The 20,920-nt window shown below is 43.6% G+C and overlaps 1 long non-coding RNA gene across 1 annotated transcript in view; it reads left to right on the plus strand.

The window, feature by feature from the left end:
* Nucleotides 1-20,920, plus strand: part of LOC130273401 (uncharacterized) — a 51,734-nt gene that overhangs the window by 29,746 nt on the left and 1,068 nt on the right. Inside the window, exon 2 of the long non-coding RNA XR_008843983.1 lies at nucleotides 14,909-14,979. This is a non-coding gene — a long non-coding RNA (uncharacterized LOC130273401). The remainder of the gene's footprint in view (nucleotides 1-14,908; nucleotides 14,980-20,920) is intronic.

Genomic DNA, 20,920 nt, shown 5'->3' on the forward strand with positions numbered 1-20,920 from the left:
CAGAAGATATCATTGACGAACTCCTGGAAAATGGCTGGAGCATTGCAGAGACCAAAAGGCATTACTAGATACTCAAAATGTCCGTCACGAGTATTGAAGGCAGTTTTTCATTCATCTCCATTGTGGATACGAATGAGGTTATATGCACCGCGTATAACTTGGAGAAGACCTTGGTACCACGTAGACGGTCAAAAATTTCTGAGATAAGAGGTAGAGGGTAACGGTTCTTGACCGTGATTTTGTTTAGTCCCCTGTAGTCAATGCATGGACGGAGTGAGCCATCCTTCTTCCCTACAAAGAAGAAACCTGCTCCAGCAGGAAGAGGACTTACGGATAAATCCCTTTTGGAGATTCTCCTGGATATAGTTAGCCATGGCTTTGGTCTCAGGAACTAAAAGAGGGTACATCCTCCCACGAGGAGGAGTGGTACCAGGCAGAAGATCAATAGGGCAGTCGTAAGGACGACGTGGAGGCAGAGATTCAGCCTGTTTCTTGCAGAAAACGTCCGAGAAATCTTGGTAAGGTGGTGGCAGGCCAGGTAAAGGAGGAAGACGAGAAACAACTTTACTCAGAACAGGTTGGAGGCAAAAAATTTGACAGGATTGTCCCCAGCAAATTATTTCTCCAGTTGCGGGGAATGGCGTTGAAGCCAAGGAAGAACAAGAAGAATCTCAGAAGTACAGTGTGGTAGGACATATAATTCAATCTTTTCTTTATGCGATACTCCCACTTGCATGATGAGAGATTCAGTATGAAAGTGAACCTTACAGTTCAGATTTTGTCCATGAACAGAGGAGATGAACAAGGGCTTGGCAAGCTGAATAAGGGGAAGATGATACTTGTGGACTAAAGCCGCATCAATAGAGTCCCCTGCTGATCCGGAATCCAAAAATGCTGTAGCGCTGAAGGAAGACTTGGCTGAAGCGAAGACTTGTACAGGAATAGTTAAGCATGGATAGATAGTATTCACACCCAGGGATGCCTCTCCCACGTACCCTAGGTGCGGGCGAACTGTACAGTCCTTGAGAAAGTTCTCCGAGCTAGCACAGTACAAACACAAATTCTTATTGCGTCGTCGTGACCTCTCTCCGTGACGAGAACAATCTTCTTGAATAACCTCTTCGGCAAGAGGCGCAAGAGACAGAAGAGGTGGATGTTGGAACACAGGTGTCAGGCAGGCAGATTCCCTCTGAAAGTGCAATTCCTCTTGTCTTTCGGCAAAACGCACATCAATGTGGGACCTCCGCGATCAGACATCTTATCACCTATCCTTTGTATAGGGGATAAGATGTCTAGCAGTGGAGTACCACTTTAAGGCCCCAATGGTATACCAAGGGAAGGGGTTAAAATGTAAATGCGTATTGACAATAGCATTCAAAGGGCACTTGTAATGCTCTGAGCCTAAAAACATTGCAATTTATACATACATTAACATGTTATGTGCATTGAAGAAAACAGAAAATGAGCTATGCTCATTGGAAAACTTTTTTCTCTTTTATTGTCTTATGTAGCATTCATAGCATTCATAGTCATGGTATAATATTGGAAAAAATATTTGTTAAGGCTTGTATTGATCCTGGCTGATGGATTTACAGAACTGAGTCTGTAACTGAGTCATTCTGATTCTAGGGGTAAGCCATCTATTTCTCTTCCTGTAAATGTGACTCTTGCATATGATATATGGACAAAATGGCAAAGATTACTGAACCTTTTTAGCATTATTAAAGATTTGTCAGCATTAAATCTCAGCTGTAATACAGGACAGCAATGATAGTTATATACGCTGTTATAACTAATATAAAACCTTTGTATATTTGAAAGCATTGCCAGATGTCAATGTCAGTAAGAGTTATAAGGATGCTTATATCTGTACCAGTGACACATTGATAGTGTTAGGGTATGCATTCATCTTATTTCATCTTATTAGAACTGAATCTATGGTAACATCATTTGGGGGGAAAAAAGCAAGTTAATGTGACAAAAGATCAGGCTCCTCGTATCATTCTTCCCCTGTATATTTAGAAGACATTAACCTGCAAGAAGCCAGATCATAAGAGGATATCAGGAGACCACACTTGGGGGGATGGGGGCAGCACTATCTTTGTTTACTGCTGCCTAAGGCAAACTGTAAAATGGCAGAAAAATAAACAAAATTAAAAAAAAAATACTGAAATATAATTCATTGGATAGATAGATAGATATAGCTGTGCAAACACCATAGAGGAAGGAGGACTTTAAGTTTCAAACTTTGATCACTTCTTTGTTTTATCTTCTGACAAGTCACATTTCTGATGGTCTATATTCATGAAGGAGTTCATAAGCACATTTGTAAGGGGGTCTGTGATGGTGCTTTTCAACTTTTTCAAGCTCATAACCTCAAATCTTTGTTCACCAAGTTGTTCTCCACATCTATTGTCTTAAAGGGATACTCCAGCACTAAGACATTGTATCCCCTATCCAAAGGATAGGGGATAAGATGCCTGATCGCGGGGGTCCCGCTGCTGGTGACCCCCATGATCTTGCATGCAGCACCCCATTAGAATCAGTTCCTGATTGGGACGAAGCATTATGACGTCCCGGCCCCGACCCCGTGTGACGTCACGCTCCGCCCCCTCAATGCAAGGAGGGGGTGTCACAATGCTCTTGCCCTTTGATAGTCAGTAATCAGACCCGGAGCGAACACGCTCCGGGGACTGATTCTAACGGGATGCTGAGTGTAAGATCACGGGGGTCCCCAGCGTCGGGACCCCCACGATCAGGCATCTTATCCCCTCTCCTTTGGATAGGGGATAAGATGTCTTAGTGCCGGAGTACCCCTTTAACCCCTGCATATTTGTGAGATGTAACCTGTGTGTCTTCTGCTTGTGAGCTTAGATTTGCTTTTAACTTAAAGGAGGGAGGAAGGGAGGAATCCCGAAAAGCTTGTTTCTACAAAATTCTGTTAGTCCAATAAAAAAAGGTATTACAAGATTCTGCAATATGTTTTGATTTTGCGTCTGCATCACTGGACTAATACTTTTTTTTTTTTTCATCCGACGTCCAAAGACTGTTTGCACGCTTGCCTGTCCATTGCAGGCACTTACTCGCTAATTTCAGCTTTATGTGCACAAGCTCATACATGTGAAAGTTGCCTTTTAGTGTAAGTCACAGGATCTACTGAAAGAATGTGATCTCTGCCCTGATGCAGTGCAGGAATTAAGTTGTTTATCAGTTTCTGCACAGTGGAAGAGGAAGGATGCAGACAGGTTGTTCTGGAGATGTATTTGTTTTTAATTTTTTTTTTTTATCCTGGCACATATGGGGGCATATCCTAGGGACATACCTATCCACTGGGTGGTTGGCAGGGGCTACCTATCTACCTACCTGGATACCTGTCAACCTACCTGGCTACCTACCTACCTACCATACTACCTACCTACCAGGCTACCTACGTAGCAGCCTGCCTAGCTACCTGCCTGCCTATCCTCCATACTATTACTGAATAAAAATCATTATGCACGGACCATTATTGCAAATAATCCTATTATACAAAAGGACACAATATACTGGAACACCAGGAACACACATTAACATCACACAGTCACTGGATAATATATTTTATGCCGTTAATAAAGCACAGTACACAAACCAGTATTCTCCAGCCACAATAGAGTGTCGGTTTGTATTTGACTTTTCCTTTTCTGACCTTCTTTTCTCTAGGTATTTACTAATCTGTGACACTTTTCCCGATCTTTTTAGTCGCAGGGAAAAAATCTGTTGCACGGTAATTTCTGTTGCAGGATTCATCTGTCCAATGGTAAAATCTGTTGCAGGGTTAATACTGTCGCACATTAAAATCTGGTGCATGCATAAATCTGGCCCAGTGAAAATTCTGTCAGTTGAGAGAGAGATTAATAAATGTAATACAATTGTATACATATATGTATGTGCACACATATAGATAGATGTATTAAAATGATTATTAAACTGAATTGCTTGAAAAATATGAGGCAAGCAAAGGAGCAAACAGCCAGAGAATTGACTGCACTTTCTGAAACTTTATACATGCTTTAAAGTGTTGGGTTTTCTTCCCAGAAACTTCACATGATTTTCGGAGTGGTTTTCAGAAAAGACGTGTGATTTTGGATGAAATGTAGGGAACACGCCCCTTTTCCCCAAAACAACTCCCATTTTTTTTTTTTTTTCACTCAGAGTGATTCAGATTCTGACAGGCTTTTGTCTGTCGCCCATTCTGTTGTACATTCCGTGCGACAGAATTTAGGTGCAAAACCCCACAAAAAGAGTTGGAATCCTGTTAGTAAATGAGGGCCAATGTGTGTATAGTAGATCCCGGCTGTATACAGGCTCTTCAGAACATATTAGTGATTCTTCTGTATCTGGCCCAGACAGCCATGAAAATTTCTTCCATCCACAACTTGTTTCCTTAAAATCTGCCAGACAAATATCTTAGACTGCTTATGTTTCAACCACTTGTCCTTCTTTACAAACTTCCCATCCATAGTCCCTCAAACAGTAATAATAACTCCTCGGATAAGATATGACACTGGTAAGGTAAATTTTGCTTTTTTAATGCATGGTGCATGAGAAGGCATGGGGCTAAGTATTATACACATTTACATATATACGCATTCTTTACCATAAGAACTGAATTTATGGAACAGACTACCTCAGGAACTGGTCACAGCAGGAACAATTAATAGCTTTAAAACAGGGTTAGATACATTCCTGGAACAAAATAACATTAATGCTTATGCAGAATTATAAAACAACATCCCTTCCACTTATCCCCTTACACTCTTCCCTTCAATTCCCTGGTTGAACTTGATGGACGTATGTTTTTTTTCAACCATACTAACTATGTAACTATGAATTCACATTCAGTATGATTGTAGGAAGAGCTTGCTTCCTCTGTTCCTGTCTTCTCTGTATGTAGAGAGGTGTGTGTGGTCACGTCGAAGAAATAATCTCTAGCATTAAACATACCATAGCAGGGTTGGCCAAATGATTCCTCCTTCCTGCTTGGAGGGCACAGTAGCCTATGTGGCTACATATGATCCACCTTGGATTTATACATATATAGGAGAAGAGTGATCAAAACTTGTGCAGAGGAAAAGTTGACCAGTTGCCTATAGTAACCAATCAGTAAGTAAGCAATGACATTTTTTTTTTTTTTTTACTAATCTGATTATGCAAATTGTATGTTCATCTTCCATTTGGCAAACCACATAAAAACTAAACAAGTTTTCCTGCCTCCTGGGGGGGAGGGGATCTTGGCCATATCTTATGTAAAGAATAGCCTTATTCCTTTCCCATGCATGCTGAAATACTATTCCCATGCTCCTAGACATACTATCCCCCTATCCATGAAACCCCTCGCGATCTCTGTGCCGGCATGGCATCACAAGAGGGCGTGGTGTGACATCATCACCACGGCCAACTGAACCGAGGGATCTGAACATAATGTTCAGAATGCCAGTGCCGGCTCGGAGATCATGGGGGGTCCCAGTGGCTTGACTCCAGCGATCCGACATCTTATTCCCTATCCTTTGTATAGGGGATAAGATGTCTAGGGCAGAGTACCCCTTTAAACTCCTCCATTCTTCACAGGAGCTGGAAAAGCCCCAAGTGAAGCTGGGAAAAATGCTAACTTTTCAGAGAGAGGAAGGCTTAACATCACCTCTGTCCTTGGCACTCTACACCAGACTAAGTCACTAACTTCCCTTTACTCTCTGTAGAGAGGCTAGAGCTAAAGTAATTTTGCAACTTTTGGGGCTGGTTTGTTTTTTATGCAGTGCACTTTAAAGAGTACCTGTCATCAAACCATATTTTCTAAACTAACTCAGATTATCATTCCCTAACTACTCCTAACACCGCTCCTGCCTTTAAAAGAAAAAAATTCTAAGCTTTAAAAAGCTCAGTATCATACCTTTCCCCTTGCTCACATTTTGTGAGCTCCCTGCAGGAGAAAGTGGGTGTTCCCCAGCAGGCGCATCAATCACTGAAGCCTGCGAGAACTGTGGCTCGCCATGCCCCACATGCACTTCTTGAGTATGGTCTCCTGCCAGGCCAGGAGGCCTAATTGTTTGACTTGCGGCAGGGAACAGAACAGAGATATCTAGTGGCCATTTTTTCAATCACATTAAAATCATATAAAGGTTGAGAATATTAACAGCAAGTAAATAGCAAAGTCTTATAATTACATAAGGAACAATATATTAAAAGTTTAGTTTGCTGACAGGTACTCTTTACAGTAAAACTGACATGTTATCTTTATTCTGTGGGTCAATATGATTACAACAACACCCTTGTTTACAAAGTTTTTGTATTATTATACTACTTTTATAAAAAAAATGTCAAACTTTTTTTTAACAAAATAAGTCGTTTTATTAGTACCATTTTTGAGATGTAACCAAACAGCAGCAATCAGTTTTATATAAAAATGGAAAAAGGGCCATCATTTGCATATTTATTTAGATAGAATAATAAAAGAAAATCTTTTTTATATTTATGTACACTTTTTAAGTCCCCACAGGGGACAATTATTAGTGGTCAGTAGATGGCTTATATTAAATAATGCCATGATATTGCATAGCATTACTCAGTGTAAGGGTGCATTCACACCACGTTTTTGCAATACAGTTCCCGTATACGTTTTCAATGTGAAAACCGTACGGAACCGTATTGAAAACCGTATGCATTGACTCTCCATTGAAAACTATATGCCAAAAGATGCATCAGGTTGTGTCCGTTTTGCATCCTGTACGGTTTTGTCAGTTTTTTTTCCCGTACCCAAAACTGTAGTCTACCATGGTTTTTGGTCCGGGTGAAAAACTGTATTAAACCATATACGTTTTTTTTGTTGTTTTTTTTAACATGGGAGTCAATGGAAACCGTACAGAACCCTATGTGCATACGGTTCAAACCGGTTTTCACCAAACGTTTTTTGACTTTGCGCAGTTTTTTTTCTTGGAATTTCAATCAAACAAGTGAAAACTTTATTCAAAATGGAGTGAAAAGTTAAAAATGGATAATTTTTTTTTTTTTTAAAAAGCGAATGCAACCGGACATCATTTTTCAAACCGTATATGGTTTTTAACTGTATATGGGTTGAAATTTGTACACACGTTTTGATACAGTTTAGTCAGGTTTTGAGGAATTCGTTTTTTATCAAAAACCTGATACGGGAACTGTATTGCAAAAACGTGGTGTGAATGCACCCTAACCCTAAAGCAAACTATATCAGCACTTTGTATTTGTTTGTTACTCTATGTCTAAGCTCTTCGGAGCGAAACACATCAGAGTTTTCTGCTTCACTCTAATTGTTTCGATATTCTTAACCAAAAAAGTAAGAAGCCTTCTAAAGCATTCTTGTTGCTGGACATTTCCTTGTTTTGCTTACATGTGTCCGGCGGGTCCGTTGCACAAGTGCTGTGAAAAGCCGAAAGTGAGCTGGAATCCAATTGACTTTATCAGTCAGCAGATTGCTTTTTTTTTTATTTTAACCCCTTAAGGACATTGGTGCCCTGATACTAAACGCACCAGGGTGTACATTTACGCCCTTAGTGGCATACCAACTATGCGAGCGCATGAGCTAGGTTTGCTTATATGCTGTAAGTAATGTCTGCTAACATATAACATATAGTTGGGTCTAATAAGGCAGGAGCTTTACACACAACCTATGAAATATTAGGGGTCTTCTGATTCTAGAACATTTCTAATATCAGGCCAGGCTATCTGTGCTTTTACCTCTTACTGTCCAGCTGCCTTACCATGTTATTTTTTTTATGAATAAGGCTCAATTCTCTCTACCGTCAAGAGCAGGAAAAATTATGAAGTACCTGATCTTTCATATAGACATGTTACAGGTGAAACTCAAAAAATTAGAAAAGTCCAGTGTATTTCACCAATGCAACTTAAATGGAAAGGAAGCATGAAGTGCTCCAAAATCTCTTGGTAGACGGATGTGTTGACTCTGGACTTAATGAAGCACAGTGGACCAACACAAGCAGATGACATGGCTCCCCAAATCATAGTAAATGGGGGCTTTGTGGTTTTCATGAGCTGTAAGCCATAATCACCACAATTATGACAAATCAAGGCTTGAGCTATCTTGCTTTGCATGTAATGAGTCTCTCTCATCTTAGTTTAATATTTTAAGTTTTATTACTAAAATAAATTAACTTTGCACGATATTCTAATTTTTCACCTGTATAATGCATTTGTTGGGTTTCATTGAAAGTCAGTTGTTTTGACAGGAAGAATAGCAATGCATGCTGCATTATTTTGCCTGTCCTATATCTAGGAACTGCTGACAGAGGCTTCGAACCTCTGACTGTTATATGAACAGAGCCTAATAAAAGGTTTTCATGTGGCTGTGATGGTATGGGTTTCAATCACCCTTTCACTTGCATTTTCTATTCTTTTAGCATTGCTGAACTAAAAATAACAGCTCATTTTGACAGTTTGCCTGTCTTTCCAGATATCTTTTGGAAGTCAGGAGTTCATCAGATATGCCCTAGAAGATGACACATTTTGCTGCCATCTCTTCACTCAGATATAACTAGAAGCTAAGTGAATTGTTCAGCTGTATTCACTAAATATAGCAGAATGCAGCTGGTTATCACTGCTTAGCAGCTGTTCAGATCTCCTTTCTTGTGTGCTGGTGACCTAAAATGTAATTCTTCCTAAGTAACCAGTTTAAACTGTTTAAAGAGCATTCCTTCAATAGGATACAGGACATAGAAATACATAAACTCATATGATGGAGTAGAAGATCGGGTAATGTAAACTCTCATAAGGGAGATTTATCAAAAACTGTGCAGAGGAAAAGTTGACCTGTTGGCCATCGCAACAAGATTCCTTCTTCCATTCTTAACAAGGCCTCTGAAAAATGAAAGAAGCAATCTGATTGGTTGCTATGGACAACTGCTCAACTTTTCCTCTGCACAGGTTTTGATAAATCTCCCCCTCATTAAAGGAGTACTCCACTGCCCTGCTTCCGAAGCTCCGCTCCCCAGCATCCGGAAGTTTATTGTTCTGAACGCTGTGCGCAGACTTCAGGGCCGCCCCTCGTAATGTCACGCGAGCCCAGTCAATGAAAGTCTATGGGGAGGGGGCGTGACGGAGGGGGCGGGGGTGACATCATGAGGGGCGGCCCTGAACACGGAAGCCCACGCACAGTTTTCAGAACAATAAACTTCCGGACACTGGGAAGCGGAGCTCTGGAAGCAGGGCAGTGGAGTACTCCTTTAATTTATATGATCCCAAAGATGTTAGATTGTCAGGACTTTTCCTAATCAGGGAAGTAGAGTAGCAGATGTTTATGGATATGTCCACATCTGTGTTGTCAAGCTTAGTAAGGGAGCTCTGCTACAGTTGATAACAGAGCTGGGACAGAGGTTGTCACAACTGACATCAGCAGAACCCGACAAGTCCCATAAAATGTGGTCTGTTGGTTTCCATGAGGCTAGGATTCCACTAGTTTTTTTGTGCTGCATTTTTTCGGATTAAAAAAACGCCAGTGCAATGTCCTGCGTCTGGCATTTTTTCTGGCGTTTTTTCATTTGTGGTCATGACTCGAAGAGCCTTGAGTGGGACCTGTGGAACAATATAATTAACTGTACTTACCGACTGTGGATCATCCAGAGGACCTAAGAAGGAAGTAAAGCTAGCGGATGAGGTGTGCCCAAATACTGCGAACGTGGGCATGCCTATAGTGGGTATGCCTTGGTGTGAGTGGATAGAATAAGGGAGGGTTGGGTGGGAGATGCCAACGTAACATACGCCCCTAGCTGTGGAAGAGGGGTGGTTATATACCCCACGCCACTCCCACAAATAAAGCTAATTAGGCTTAACACTTGTGGTCATGGCTCGAAGAGCCTTGAGTGGGACCTGTGGAACAATATAATTAACTGTACTTACCGACCTGGGACTGTGGATCGACCAGAGGACCTAAGGAGGAAGTAAATGCAAACAGAAAAGAGAGTGGGGGATGGGCACTATACCAGATCCAGCATGAAGATAGAGCTATAGCAAGCTCAAAAAAGCAATAAACAGCAGTAAAGTCAGAAAGAACGTGGGGTGCAGGACACTAGCAGGAATGAGCAATTCCGCAATCACAAACAATGTAGAAAGAAAGTATGTCCGCACTCACCAGGATGTTCAGATGCAATTCATGCTTTATTCATGGCACGATAAAATGAACAGAGTCCGAAACCGCGTGGTCGTTCTGCTGATACGCTCCTGCTCCGGCTGCCGGCTGGTAGCCGTATTCCCTCCCTGCACCCCGGGTGATTTTGCCTATGGACTCTGTTCATTTTATCGTGCCATGAATAAAGCATGAATTGCATCCTGGTGAGTGCGGACATACTTTCTTTCTACATTGTTTGTAAGAAGGAAGTAAAGCTAGCGGATGAGGTGTGCCCAAATACCGCGAACGTGGGCACTCCTATAGAGGGCAAAGAGTCAGAAGTAGGGTGCAACTCTATTTTATTTGTTTTCATAAAGCCAACACTTTAAATACATGTGCCATCTCAGTGGATGGATCTGGGACGTAGCGGTCGAAGCTGGCCGAGTTCCAGCTTCCCAGCTTCTTGATGACATGAGCTGGAGTATTGTGTTTAGAAGCCGCTGAGGCTGCCCCTATCCTGAAGGAGTGACCTGATATGCAAGTGGGATCGTGGCCCAGGATGCTGACTAAGTTGGTGAAAAGTGGGGAAGTAACATATGGTGGCTCCCCATCTACATGTTTTAGTCAAGGGTAGTGAAAGAGTGAAACCTGACCCGTGTGGTGAGAGTTGGCTCATGAGGAGACCACGTGCCGCAGTGTGTGAATTCCCTGGCCTTAAGAAACCGTAGAAGGCTAGGTAGATAGCCAATTTGACAACAGTGGTGAGTTGAAAACCGAAAGGGTGAGTGTCGAGGAGAGAGGACATGGACCGGAAAAGTTCCCCAGTGACTGGTGCGTGAGTGGAAGGCTTAGGACGTGATAGGACAAGAATGCCTTTGAGTTGAGTGCTGCCTTGATAGGGTGAGCTGACAGTAAAGAAAGTGCCTCAGGATGGGCGAGAGATTTGTGATGTTGGAGACCTGCTAAGTGTAACTTGATGGCCTTATGGGAGAGGTGAAGAGAAGAGTGGCATAAACCAACATAAGCTAGGGAGGTGTGCACAGAAATAGTGGCAGGAAGACCTTGACTGTGCATAAAAGAAGAGAAAGACTAGAGCTGCGTCATAAGCTCGTTTGGTGCTGGGTGCTAAGGACTGTCTGATAAGAGAGTTCGCTATGGAAATGAAGTTGGCTAATCCATCAGTAGGTGCTACATTGCGGGAACCAGGGCCCCGACTTAGTCTGCCTCTGGGCGCACCTGAAAGAATAGGTTCACATTACATCGGGATAAGGCATCTGCTGCTATGTTCTTTTTTCCTTCAATATGTACAAATGAGAGATGGAAGTTGTATCTGAGTGACAACCAAACAAACCTAACAAATTGCATTATATGCGGAGACCCGGAATGCCCTTTGTTTAAGATTTCAAAGGCGGCCATGTTGTCGCACATAAAGCGGACAGTGGAGTTGACCCAAGAACTGCCCCACACAGCAGCGGCTGCCACTATCGGGGTAGACCTCGAATAAGGCCGAGGTCTTGTGGAAGTCTGGAATAACTAATGTCCTGAGGCCAGGGGCTGGCCAGCCAGTGACAACCGTAGAGCTGACAGGTCAGATACCACTGTAAGGGACATTTCCGTGACTGCGGGAACAAAGAACGAGATCCCGTTCCGTATGTTGTGCCTCTGACCTGAAACAGAGGGGAGTAAATCCAGAAGTGTTGATATGAAGGATCTGCCTTGCGGTATGATCCGCATTGCGAAGGCCATCATGCCTAAGAGGCCTTGAAGCTCAACCTTGGACACTGTACGACACTTGGAAATTTTTTGGATGACCTCGCGGATCCTTACCAGTTTCTCCTGGGTAGTGTTGCTCGCGAATATTTGCAATGCAAATTTTATTTGCGAATATCGCATATTCGCGAATATAGCACTATATATTCGCAATTACGAATATTCGTTTATTTTTATTTTTCACAGTACACATCACAGTGATCATCCCTCTCTGCTTCCAGCTTGTGTGGTGTACAGAAGGCTCTAATACTACTGCGTGAGACTGGCGTACAAATTTTCGCATATGCAAATTTTTGCTAATTCAAATTTTCACATATGCAAATTTTTCGTATATGCGAAAATAAAACGTGAATATTACGAATATGCGAATTTAGCGAATATATGACTAATATTCATCCAAATATTAGCGAAATATTGCGAATTCGAATATGGCCTATGCCGCTCAACACTACTCCTGGGGAAGGCTGGCTTGCATTTTCACGGTGTCTAGAACAATACCTAAAAAGGTGAGCCGAGTAGAAGGACCTTCGATTTTGTGGGGTGAAATGGGGACCCCAACTTCCTCAGAGACAGCAAGGACCTGAGGTTTGAGGGGCTATGATCAGGGTGTTCTAGCAGAAGAAAGTCGTCTAAATAATGTATGGTATATTGACAGTTGGAAACGTGCTGAAGTGCCCAGTGGAGAGCCGTGGCTAACTGATCGAAAAGCCAAGGGCTGCTTTTAGCTCTGAAGGCGAGTTTCGTGGCAAAGTAATATTCACCTGCCCATTTCACCCCATGCCACTGCCAGAGATCTTGTTTTATGGGAAGTAGCTTTAAAGCGTCGGTGATGTCCGCTTTGGAAAGCCACGTACGCTTGCCTAGGTGCAGTATGGCCTGTATGGCTTGATCAATTGTGGAATACTTCATGGTGAATTGGTCAGAGGGAATCAAAGCATTGATGCTGGGGATGTTAGTAGAGTAAGGCGCGGAGAGGTCGTAGATCAACTTTTTTTATTTGAAAATTTACCAGTGGCTAGCCCCAATGGGCTAACTCTCCAACAAAGAAAAGGGGGTACATCGAAAGGGCCAATCATGAAGCCTTTCGAGAGCTCGGCCTGTATCAGGTCAGACACGACCGTTGGCTCCGAGAGGGCTGACAGCAGGTTTGGGCATTCGTGTGAGCTTTGCGGCAGAGCGACCAGCCCCGTGTGAAACCACCCAAGGAACCCATCCACTAGCCACCAGACCCAGCAGGGATCAGGGTGACTGGCTAGGACCCTTTTGAGAGCAGATGGAGCTGGGGTGGGCCCGGTAACAGAGGTAGCATATATGGAGGAGCCTGCAACTACTGTAGGAGCATGTGGACAAATTAAAGTTATTGCATATCTGGGACTTGCCCAGATATCTCACCGGCCTGCCCAGCCTGTCCAGGGAGGAGGTGTTCCTCTGGCTGGAGGGAGCGGAGGTGTTGGGTCCTTTGCAAGTGCTTAGCTTGGCCTAGTCTTTTACCTGTGGGCACCAGTTGGATGTGTGAGTGGTGACCCCACACCAGTGGCAGGAGGGGGCTTTCAGGCCTGCAAAATGTTCGCAGTAAAGCTCGGTGTCTACGGATCCCCAATTGGTAACGTAGTTGAATTGAGCGGATGCAGTGGCCGCCTTGGCCGCAAATGATTTATGATACTCATAAAAGGTAGATCTGCCATATTTGTACACCATTTGGGCCACTTTGTGGAGGTACAAATCAAGTTCCTCCCTGCGGCTGGCATTGACTTAACAAATGGTATCTCTAAACAGCCCAAAAGCTATGATGAATTCATTTATGGACAACTTCCTGTTGAGCCTGGCGTCTTTGCTCTTGAAAGTGACCGCCAGCTCACCACAAGCAACAGTTTTGGTGTCATTGACATAGGTTGTGGCTATTAGCAACAGGACCAGATTGACATCCTTTCCTTCCAGAATGTCTTTCTTGACTGCTGCCGGGATGAAATGAGCAGGTGTGACATTCGGAGGAGGCTGAGGCATACCTGGGACTACGTCCGTGGTCCTGGAGCATTCCATCTCCTCCAATCTGGCCTGAAACCCGGATACTGAAGAGAGGACCTGGCTCATCATGGTATGCAGCTGAGATAAGGAGGTGCTAGAAGACTGTGCCATAGCTGTGTCTTGCCCTGCCGGGGGGGCTTGGTCTGTATTCAGCAGACTGAACCGCTCCCCTTTTCTGGCTGTGGCTGGGAAGGTGATACCCCTGCTCCTGAGTTCCTGCATCAGCCTGGGGGTAGTCCAGGCATGGTAGGAGGTTGTGCTGCCCCCGTTTGAAGCCCTAGCTGGGGTTTCAGGGACGGAGAGGGCGTCCTCAATGTCCGAGGGCTGCGACATACCAGTCGACACCTGTCTGGGCCAGATATGGGTGCCGGTGAAAAAACACAAATTATGACTGGTGAGAACAGAATTGGTGCATGAGTGGTCCTGGCTGATGGATTTGAGACACTGACCTGTTGAATGCCAAGCTTGCGGAAAGATAGGGGGCCTGTATTAGCGCGACCCGACTCTCAGCTGAAGGGATACATAGGGAAATATTGGAAAAAACGGGAGAGAAGGGTGGCAGCTTAGTGCCTGACATGATGTATGCAGTGTAGATGTGATGAGACTAAGTGTATGCTGTTGCGCTGAAGAAGAGTCAGAACAGCATACGCAGGGGCCCCCACTGAAGTCGTGTCAGCCAAACGGTTGACCCACTGCCTATGTGTAACGAGTTGTATTGCACTGAAGCGGAGTCAGGAACAACAGACTTCACCAGGACCCCGACTGAGCGAATCAGACCTGAGGAGCTTGGTGGGTGAGAGGACGCGCAAGGCTCTGAAAACGTGTCAGTAGCAGCGTCAGTGTGTGCACGAGTAACAGTGGAATCATACAGGTGATGAGATAACATGAATCAGTGGGTACGTGTTTGTGAAAATACATACATATGAGTGTACATATTTCTTTTTAACCATCATCGTAAAATATATATATTTTTTTTATACCTAGAGCTGAAAGCTGAAAGGAAAAGCCACTTGTGGGGCTTTGGTAACCACGAAAACCAACAACAATCTGGAGAGGTTAGTGTGCAAGCATTACAGGTCTGCTGTTACAATACTGTACGGGAGTGTGCTCTGTGCGGGGTTTGGCTGTGAGGAGACCCCCCTCCCCCCAGGGACTCCTGAAGAATGGAGTGACATATCGGCCCTAAGTGAGGAAATTTCTCCCCCCCCCCCCGAGCCCCTACCCCTATACCCACATGACCCCCTGAGGCCCCGCGCATGTGAGCGTCTGCCCAGTGGGCAAATGGCTTGACAGGATAACCATCAGGAGACATCTATAGCTATGTTTGAAGGTACGTGTTGTGGTACATGTTTAAGACTGTGGCTGACTGCCATGTTGTATACATTTTATAAAAGGTGTACATGACTGAGTGACCCCTTGCTGTCGCCGAACACACCGTGAATTTATCCCCCCCCCCTCCCTGTTTCTCTATTTGGGGCTGGGCCTGGCCGCGAGGTGCTTTCCCCGCCGCCAGGCCCCCAGATTTAAACCGATACGCCGATTCCCCCCCCCCCCCGTACCCGCACGGCGAGTGGCAGCGGGGAAGGACAGGGGAGACTCGACCCGAAGTGGTGCCGGCGGCTCGTGCCCCGGCTGCCGGGACCCCGAAGCCCCGCCCCCCGGCAACCGGTCACGTCCTAAGCCACGCCGGGGGCCTGTGGTGGGAAGAGCGCGAGGCCCAGCAGGGCCGGCCTCCCCCCGGTGAGTGGAGCGAGACGGCCAAGGGAGTGAGGTCATCAGCCGTGGCCGGGAAAACCCCGCCCCTACGCCCAGCTGCGAGAGCGAAGCGAGAGCAAAGCGAAGCGAGGGACGGGGCATCGGGCCCGGCGTGAAGACGCCTCACCCTGGGCCCGCAGGCGCCCACAGGCCGGAGCGGGAGGTGGTAAGGTACGGCCCCATGGTTGCCTGGGGAAACTCGGACTCCCGATAGCAGCAGTAAGGCCGGCGGGAGGGTTTGGGACCCCGAGAGTGTAGCCGTGCCCTGCACTACGGAGAGCAATGAAACATGGGGAGTGGAAAAGGGGAGATGGCGACATAGATTGAGCCGGGAACCGGCACTTACCTGACAGACCTCAGAGAGGGACGGGGGATAGGAACATCAACGACACGACTACTCACTCCGGGACGTATGAACTAATATGGTAGACTACTAGGAGCACTACCGCCAACGTAACATACGCCCCTAGCTGTGAGAGAGGGGTGGTTATATACCTCATGCCACTCACACAAATAAAGCCAATTAGGCTTAACACTTGTGTGGAAATTGCATTTTTGGCACCTTTTGGCGTGTTTTTTTTGTACCCAAAATTTTTTGGGTACCACAAAAAAAAAGGATGCAGCAGTGATGGAAAACATTTCATTAAACGGAATGTATATATTTTATAACAAACTTTTCATTATTTTATAATAAACTGTGTGTGTTTCACTTTTTCCCCCTCTATTTTTTACATTTTTTAGGTAGTACTACTTCTCCCAGCATGGAACAGACTGTTCCATGCTGGGAGTAGTAGTACCTGTAGTAATAGACAGATCGTCTCGGGTCTCAGTCCTGACACCCAATACCATTTATACCATTAAAAAAATTAATAAAAAGTGATCAAAAAGTCCGATCAAAACAAAAATCATACCGATAAAAACTTCAGATCACGGTGCAAAAAATTAGTCCTCATACCGCCCTGTACATGTAAAAATAAAAAAGTTATAGGGGTCAGAAGATGACATTTTTAAACGTATAAATTTTCCTGCATGTAGTTATGATTTTTTCCAGAAGTGCGACAAAATCAAACCTATATAAGTAGGGTATCATTTTAACCGTATGGACCTACAGAATAATGATAAGGTATAATTTTTACCGAAATATGCACTGCGTGGAAACGGAAGCCCCCAAAAGTTACAAAATGGCGTTTTTTTTTCGATTTTGTCGCACAATGATTTTTTTTTCCGTTTTGCCGTGCATTTTTGGGTAAAATGACTAATGTCACTGCAAAGTAGAATTGGCGACGCAAAAAATAAGCCATAATATGGATTTTTAGGTGGAAAATTGAAAGGGTTATGATTTTTAAAAGGTAAGAGGAAAAAACGAAAGTGCAAAAACGGAAAAACCCTGAGTCCTTAAGGGGTTAAAAGAAAAAAGGTTTTCAACGGAGTACCCCTTTAAGCTGCTGTCGGATAGCAGTTTAAGCATCGCGGACAGTTCACTTACCTATCCCCGCTGCTCCGGGTCCACTTCGCGATCCTCTGACGTCTTCTGCATCTTCTCCGGGGTCCGGGCTTCGATTTCCGTCGTCTTTATTACGTCGTGCACACGCCGTCCCGGCGCACCAATGTAATAACGTCACCAGAAAGCGAGGCGGAAGAAGCCGAAGAAGACGCTGGAGCAGTGGGACAGCATCGGGAGCCCCTGGGACAGCATCAAGAGCGATGAGGACGCGGTCCGGAGCAGCGGGGACAGGTGAGTATTAAATGCACTTTTTACATTGCACAAATCCCTCAACATACGATGGATTCGACAAACGATGGGTCGTTTGGAATTAATTACCATCGTATGTTGAGGGACCACTGTATGTGTATTTATAAGTCAGGGCAGGGGACCATAGAAGAGCATCCGCCGCTTCTATATATTAACCCCTTAAGGACCGGGGGGTTTTCCGTTTTTTCATTTTCGTTTTTTGCTCCTTGCCTTTAAAAAATCATAACTCTTTCAATTTTGCACCTAAAAATCCATATGATGGCTTTTTTTTTTGCGCCACCAATTCTACTTTGTAATGACGTCAGTCATTTTGCCCAAAAATCTACGGTGAAATGGAAAAAAAAAATCATTGTGCAACAAAATTGAGAAAAAAAACGCTGTTTTGTAACTTTTGGGGGCTTCCATTTCTACATAGTAAATTTTTCGGTAAAAATGACACCTTATCTTTATTCTGTAGGTCCATACGATTAAAATTATACCCTACTTATATAGGTTTGATTTTGTCGGACTTCTGGAAAAAATCATAACTACATGCAGGAAAATTAATATGTTTAAAATTGTCATCTTCTGACCCCTATAACTTTTTTATTTTTCCGTGTATGGGGTGGAATGAGGGCTCATTTTTTGCGCCGTGATCAGAAGTTTTTAACGGTACCATTTTTGCATTGATAGGACTTATTGATCATTTTTAAATGATATAAAAAGTGACCAAAAATGCACTATTTTGGACTTTGGAATTTTTTTGCGCACACGCCATTGACCGAGCGGTTTAATTAATGATATGTTTTTATAATTCGGACATTTCCACACGCGGTGATACCATATATGTTTATTTTTATTTACACTGTGTTTTTTTTTTATTGGAAAAGGGGGTGTGATTCAAACTTTTAATAGGGGAGGAGTTAAATGATCTTTATTCACTTTTTTTTCACTTTTTTTTTGCAGTGTTATAGGTCCCATAGGGACCTATAACACTGCACACACTGATCTTCATCATTGATCACTGGTTTCTCATAAGAAACCAGTGATCAACGATTCTGCCGCATGACTGCTCAGGCCTGGATCTCAGGCACTGAGCAGTTATTTGGCGATCGGACAGCTGTCCTGTCAGCTGTTCGGGATGCCGCGATTAGCCGCACTGAGCTAGCCGGCAACTTTCACTTTCACTTTTAGCCGCGCGGCTCAGCTCTGAGCGTGCGGCTAAAGGGTTAATAGCGCGCGGCGCCGCGATCGGCGCTGCGCGCTATTAGAGGCAGGGTTACTGTGTAACCCCGCGTTATATCAGGAGAGCAGGACCAAGGGCGTACCTGTACGCCCTTGGTCCTTAAGGGGTTAAACAGGAATATCGCAATGGGCGGTCTATTAGTACAGGTACTACTACTCCCATCATGGAACAGTGTTTTCCATGCTGGGAGAAGTAGTACTAACTAAAAAAAATGTAAAAAAATAAAGAAAAAAAATGTGAAAAACACACACACACACACACACACACACACAATACATTTTTATAATTGTCGGCTACATTTTTATTTCCCCCGCCCACATAAATTGATCCCTGTTTAAAAAGTAATCAAATTTTTTTTAAATGTAAAATTTTGTTAGATACAATTTTTTCTTTCACTACTGTATCTTTAAAAAAAAATAATTTAAATGGTACCCTACGAAATTTTATTCAAAACAGGTATCTCCATCACTTTTTTGGATCGCTAAAGTCCAAAAAAAGATAAAAAAAACCGCCTTTCTCACTCCCATAGACTTCTATTGGAGCAAAATGCCACGATTTTGACTAAAAATGACGGTTTGAGCGACATACAGGGTTTTTTCAAAACGCCAAGGAGCTGAAAAAAACGCAAAAAAAGTTTAAAAAAAAAACGCCAAAAGGATAGAAAAAAATGCCAAAGTGAAAAAACGCCAAGTGGAAGTACAAATTTGCGATTTCTCCTTGATTTACAGCTAACATCTGGCCGCAGCGTTTTTTGGCCGAAAAAACGGCATGCGGCAGAATTGGCATTTTTCTTGGCATTTTGGCAAAAAAAAAAAAAAAAAACAAGTGGAATCCTAGCCTAAAGCTATGTTCACATGCCAGAATTGCTGCATGGAATTCTGCATGAAATTTCTGGATGAATTTATAGCCAACACACTTCAATGGGATTTTGCTGTCCCATTCACACAGTAGAATTTCTGCTACAGAATTTCCACAGCAGGAATTTCGTTGAAGCGAATGGGCAATAATTTTCTACAGAATTCACTGCAGAATTTTCATGCAGAATTCCGTGCAGAAATTCTGCCGTGTGAACATAGCCTTAGCGAATGGAGCGAATGGAGCGATGAATGCTCATGTAAACCCGGAATTTCCATGCTAATGCTAAGATTTCGTTATGCAGAATTTCTTGCCAACACACATTCTGGATGGAATTTAGGGTTCCATTGACTTCAGGACTCTGCTGCAGAATTTCACAAAAAGAATCGACACGTTCACTTTTTGCGGAATCTGGAATGCAGAATTTTTCGCAGAGAAAAAAAAAATCAGACAACAGAAATTCAGTGTTCATGTAGCAGAATTTCCAAGCTGAATTTTTCTTCGATTCTGCACAAAAATTCCACCATGTGAACATGCCCTAAGGATAATTTAAAGAACACCAAAGGTGGCCTGTATTAAAGCCTCTTTCAAACACCTCTGGTGGTAGCTTATCTCTCCAAGAACAACAGGATCAGATAGTTACCATATAAGGTCACCTACAGATTAAGCAGTTCTGCATCCTTTGTGTATGAATACTATACAGGGATATTCTATATTATCTCTGCATAATAATGACAACAATTCCTGATCCTTGAGTGAAAAGGGCCTGCTGCAAACCAGACACGGCCCCTTCCCTGGGTAAGCCAAAACTTATCAGGTTAACCTACCATGTTCACCACCCCACCTCTATCTAATACTCAGACTCTGCTTACTCTTTAAATGAGCATTATCATTAAAACATTTTTTGCTATTGCTCTCCTTATGGTAACTAAAAAATCTGTGTACTTTGTTTAAAAAAATAAAGTTTTGTATTTTTTATTTGTGTTTAAAAAAAGCTGCCACTAGGTGTCTCCCTACTTGTCCAGAGCACATTTCCCCAAATCTCTTACTCAGAATTTGGACTCCTGCTGGCCTGGCAGAAGTCCAAAATCAGGAAATGCAGTCTGGAGTGCTGGGGGTGTGTGTGCAGCCTTAGCCAATCATAGCTCACCTCACACACTGAACCGCTCTGGACTGTGTGTAGCAGAGTGTGGGAGGAAGTTCTCCCCTGTATGGCTTCAGATGAGGTCACGCCTGCTGGGGAACGCCCCTTCCCATTCTGTGAATCTGACTGAGTAGAAAATAAAGAGCAATATCAAGGTAGAAAACTTCAACAAATAATAAAAATAAAGGCAGGGGTGGTTTATCATGATAGGGACAGTGAACTGGGAGGATTACGAAATTTAACAAGCTCATGAAAGGTACTCTT

The sequence above is a fragment of the Hyla sarda genome, chromosome 5 (genome assembly GCF_029499605.1).
Source record: "Hyla sarda isolate aHylSar1 chromosome 5, aHylSar1.hap1, whole genome shotgun sequence".
Taxonomy (NCBI): Eukaryota; Metazoa; Chordata; class Amphibia; order Anura; family Hylidae; genus Hyla; species Hyla sarda.